We start from the raw sequence: 5,930 nt of genomic DNA, 5'->3' as shown, positions 1-5,930 counted from the left end.
GATGATGACAAAACCTTGTCGAAACGTTGTACATTTGCTGTTATGTTCAACTTATATTAAAGTGTTTCTTCATTACCCATTCAAGCCGTCTCCAGCCATTATTAACTTCGAAGAGTGATCTACTCCAAGTTTTGAAGCAAGAGTGGGCGAAAATCCGACAATCTAAAATTGATGAGATGATTCTCAAGATGCCCCAAAGGATCAACGAACTCCACGAAGCGAAAGGAAGATCTACTAGATATTAATTAAATTATAAATATATCAATTCATGTGAATATGACTGAAAAATTTAATTTTTTCTGAAAAGGTGGTGTCTATTTACTTGTGACCACGCTGTGTACATTGCAGACAGTGTCCAGTTACTGTACAAAAATTACATTAATCGAGCCAACCAACTGTTGGTGATGGATGCTAACACACATAATGGGTCATCTTTGTAGTAAGGTGTTATAACAGACAGGACAAACTTGTCAATATATGATGTAACACGCGATGACCTCCTCACCTCAGGGTTAGACTCCAACAGTAAGTAGCACCATAGACTGTACAGGGTATCCAACAAGGCGCCAGCGGTGCGCACGTTTGAGGGGGTCTGGGGACTTTGCAGACTCCCAGTGGGGCCCAGGAGTAGTGCCCAGTCGATGTTCCAGGGAAAAAAGCAAGGGAAAAATTTTCGAATTTTCCCCGGGCCAACGCAATCGATTTTTACGTCTGAAAAAAATAAACTGGTCTGAAGCTGTCGTTTGGAGGAAGTCTGAAGAATTACCTATCTTTAGTTACAAGGAAAGAACGTTGTATTATAGGAACCAAGTATGCACTAAAGACACGTGTGTGAAATGTCAACGTCAGTCTGACTCAGACTTTGACAAGTCAGAGAGTAAAGTGATGTTCACGTGAAAAATAAAAATACTTTTGTCCACCGTACAGTTCCCAAAATTTATTTGAATATCCTTTACAACTTCTTAAAGGTATATCTGGAGGTTTTTACCAGTATCCCTGTAAACTGTATCTGGTATTTTCTCTTCATTAACACGAACTACTTTGAAATCAACAATGTAGAGTAAAATAAAAAGTTGATAATTCTTACACCAAATGGATAATACCATACTGAATGGCACTCTGTACAAAGTCGAGACATGCACACTTCGACACCCGCCCGTGCACGTAGTTTCTGAAAAATCTCAGTAGAGTTAGAATGGTTACAGACAGATTTATAAAAAAAAAAAAACAGTTATCTATTTACTGCTGTTAACAAAATTGTTTATCTTCTGTACGGTATCTTTACTAGGAAGATGTTCCCGTACTTATTGTTTCCTCCGTACCTATAAAAGTCGACACGCTCATTCAAAACCTGACGTTTCGTAATATATATATAAGGTCAGGCAAACAAACAACAAAACTGGGTGGTCCAAATCAATTATCTATAGGAACAAAATAAAGGAGTGGGGTCGACCGTTCCACCCCTTACTAGGGGTAACACTTCACGTGGTTCTGGTTGAGGGGAAGAAGTGAAAGGAAATGCTTGTGTAACTGTTCCCCTGCACTCACCTATCAAGTTTCATGATTCTATAATGGGGGAGAAATTCCAGGTAGTGTCTGAAATAGGAGCTATTTTCTCACACCTGGCAACATCAACCAGTAATAGATGAAAGTTGTTGTTGTTATAAACAGATTCCATCATTAGAGTGTTTGTAATTACGATAACCGCCCCAACTTTTAATTTTACAAAAGGAACAATTTATTTGTTGTTCTTTGTGAATGCTAATCAAGATAACCAGAAGAAACACACAAATGATGTTTAAAAATACCAAACTGTTTCATCCAAGAAACCTAAATTCAGACTTTTGTTACTAAAACTTTAGACATAGGACTAACTGCGTGTGGCCGTCCCTAATTTTCAACAGACAGACTCTACACACGGCAGGCTGCTACATAAAAGTACTCGTCGCCAACTCTGATTATCACTCTTGTGGAGTTCCAATGGCCCCAAAGTGCGGAGCGCGAACCGTGAAATGTTAGATCCATAGACCCATAATGGTAACTAATAAGCCACACCCGGCCTTTCCCCATTTAGAAATAATGATGTTAAAGAATGGTTTTGGGAGTCGTTCCCAGTAAGTTTCGAAGGGGGACAAACCCTCTTCACGCAGTAAACGTTTCACTATGATAAAGAATGATTCTGTACAGCTGAATAAAAAGAAATACACAATAAAACATCTTGCATTATAAGGTGTGGACTAATTATAATAAGGTGTGAACTAATTATAATAAGATGTGTAGTAATTATAACAAGGTGTGAACTAATTATAATAAGATGTGTAGTAATTATAATAAGGTGTGTAGTAATTATAATAAGATGTGTACTAATTATAATAAGGTGTGTAGTAACTATAATAAGGTGTGTAGTAACTATAAGATGTGTACTAATTATAATAAGGTGTGGACTAATTATAATAAGGTGTGGACTAATTACAATAAGATGTGTAGTAATTATAATAAGATGTGTAGTTATTATAATAAGATGTGTAGTAATTATAATAAGATGTGGACTAATTATAATAACATGTGTAGTAATTATAATAACATGTGGACTAATTATAATAAGATGTGTAGTAATTATAATAACATGTGGACTAATTATAATAAGATGTGGACTAACTATAATAAGATGTGGACTAATTACAATAACATGTGTACTAATTATAATAAGATGTGTACTAATTATAATAACATGTGGACTAATTATAATAACATGTGTAGTAATTATAATAACATGTGTACTAATTATAATAAGATGTGGACTAATTATAATAACATGTGTACTAATTATAATAAGATGTGGACTAATTATAATAAGATGTGTACTAATTATAATAACATGTGTACTAATTATAATAAGATGTGTACTAATTATAATAACATGTGTACTAATTATAATAACATGTGGACTAATTATAACAACATGTGTACTAATTATAACAACATGTGTACTAATTATAACAACATGTGGACTAATTATAATAACATGTGTACTAATTATAACAACATGTGGACTAATTATAATAAGATGTGTACTAATTATAATAAGATGTGGACTAATTATTTTTACTCTTAAGGTGTCCCTCAATTCTGGTTTCCTTTTATTTTTTTAATAAAATGAGGTATGAATGAAATAACTGTCCCTAAAACACAAATTATTGGTTACCGTTTGGTGTGGTTTTATAAGATAAGGAATTAGTTGGTTATCATTTGGTGTGGTTTTATAAGATAAGGAATTAGTTGGTTACCATTTGGTGTGGTTTTATAAGATGAGGAATTAGTTGGTTACCGTTTTGTGTGGTCTTATAAGATAACGAATTAGTTGGTTACCATTTGGTGTGGTTTTATAAGATAACAAATTAGTTGGTTACAGTTTGGTGTGGTTTTATAAGATAACGAATTAGTTGGTTACAGTTTGGTGTGGTTTTATAAGATAATGAATTAGTTGGTTACCGTTTGGTGAAGTTTTAAGATAACGAATTAGTTGGTTACAGTTTGGTGTGGTTTTATAAGATAACGAATTAGTTGGTTATCGTTTGGTGTGGTTTTATAAGAAAAGGAATTAGTTGGTTACCGTTTGGTGTGGTCTTATAAGAACGAATTAGTTAGTTACCTTTTGGTGTGGTTTTACAAGATTACAAATTAGTTGGTTACCGTTTAGTGTGGTTTTATAATATAAAGAATTAATTGGTTACTTTTTGGTGTGGCTTTATAAGAACGAATTAGTTGGTTACCGTTTGGTGTGGTTTTATAAGATAATGAATTAGTTGGTTACCGTTTGGTGTGGTCTTATGAGATAACGAATTAGTTTGTTACAGTTTGGTGTGGTTTTATAAGATAAGGAATTAGTTGGTTACCGTTTGGTGTGGTTTTATAAGATAAGGAATTAGTTGGTTACCTTTTGGTGTGGTTTTACAAGATTACAAATTACTTGGTTACCGTTTAGTGTGGTTTTATAATATAACGAATTAATTGGTTACTTTTGGTGTGGTTTTATAATATAACGAATTAATTGGTTACTTTTGGTGTGGCTTTATAAGAACGAATTAGTTGGTTACCGTTTGGTGTGGTTTTATAAGATAACGAATTAGTTGGTTACCGTTTGGTGTGGTCTTATGAGATAACGAATTACTTGGTTACCGTTTGGTGTGGTTTTATAAGATAACAAATTAGTTGGTTTGGTGTGGTTTTATAAGATAACGTCACGACATATCCGTCTCACTACAGAAGATATAAAAAAAAAAGGAATTAACGACTTGTATTGTTCACTACCTATATAATGTATCATTTATTGAAAAATGTTATAATAATGCTTATTCCAGCAAACAGTGTGAAGAACTGACCACAGAAATCACTCATTTTTCTACATAAACTACATAGATGACCCAGCAGTTATTAGTAGCACTAGCTCATGTACCTGTTCAAGGCACGTGGAAGACATAAGGGGGTCAGATTCGAATGCCAACCCTAATGGGTCCAAGCTAGGTTTGGTGACAATTGGTTCAGCTCTTCGCCAGTTCGAAGCGGACATACTATTGTATAACAATACTTTAGGTTAATTGCAATACTGATGGTATTAGGAATCCTGTACTAACAAAGGCATGGACCCACAAACAATTAAGTGCATAAATAGTTTAGAAAAATGTGCTTAAAAAGTCACCCTGTCGGTAAAAAAAAAAAAGTACGTGGCTTTATTTCACTGGCGCCAATAAGCTTTTAAGATGTGATGGATAAAAATCCAACCTTACGCCACATGGTCGACTTTAAAAAAAATACAAGCAAGTGTACACAGCACACTATCTCAACCGGAAGCTCTTATTTCTAAGAGTCCTTAGAGAAACCAACTTGTTTTTATATGTCGTCGTTTTTGCAAGAAAGGGAAACAAAACAAACTTCAACATGCTAATTCAAAAGTGGAGTATTATAAACCTAATGTAAAAAACACAAGTGATGAAAAAATGAACTTACAGGTTTTGACATAGAAGCATCATTTTTGAAATACAAGATTGTTTAGTATCTGTTTGTTTTTACCCGAGTAGAAACTGCTAGATCGGGATCTCACTCCGAGAACTATTAACACAGTATTCCATATTTTCAACCTATGTGGCACATTATGCGACACGACTGAACATGGGCTAAGCGACAAGATCGGTTCGGGTCACTGGAGGCCAATCCTCCTCAAGGAATAAATACAATATTTCTTTTTTTAATGTTAATATATATATATATCTGGTTTGTTTTCGATGTTAAATTATCAAAACAATTGCATAACTTTGTTGCAAAACGGTCAACAATGAAATAAAATTTGTCCTCTTCTATGCTATTCTTCGAGGTGACATCTGGCGGTGTGAGGCAATGAACAATTGTGCCTATCGGTTCTTTTTGTTTGTTTGTCTGTCTGTCCAGTTTCTCTATACTGCGACAGATACAGTCGAACTTTCTTACCGAGTTTAACAACAAATTTTGAGGCCGGCCACAAAGTTAATGTAGCCAATAAGATTCTAGGTTTGAAAAAACAACCAATGAAAATAATTTTCAAGTAGCCAACCATATTGTAGGTTTTAAAAACAATTAATGAAAAAACACTAAGAAAATTTTGCAACTAAAGAAGCACACAAGTTTCACCAAAGGCCTGATAAAAATGTAATAATTCTATGTCAACAAAAGTGAGTTTCACTAAATGATGCCCAGTGAGTTAATTAAAAAGTATGACGATTTATCTTGATTTGAAGGTTATGTCGGGGTTTTACAGTTCCAACAACAGTTAGGCTCTTGTCTGGCACGACGACGTTACGAACAAAAGTGAGTTTCACTAAATGATGTCCAGTGACTTAATTAAAAAGTATGACGATTTATCTTGATTTGAAGGTTATGTCGGGGTTTTACAGTTC

This window comes from Limulus polyphemus, unplaced genomic scaffold (assembly GCF_000517525.1).
Source record: "Limulus polyphemus unplaced genomic scaffold, Limulus_polyphemus-2.1.2 Scaffold9659, whole genome shotgun sequence".
Classification (NCBI taxonomy): Eukaryota; Metazoa; Arthropoda; class Merostomata; order Xiphosura; family Limulidae; genus Limulus; species Limulus polyphemus.
The sequence above is the reverse complement of the archived record's forward strand: the minus strand, read 5'-3'. Positions refer to the sequence as shown.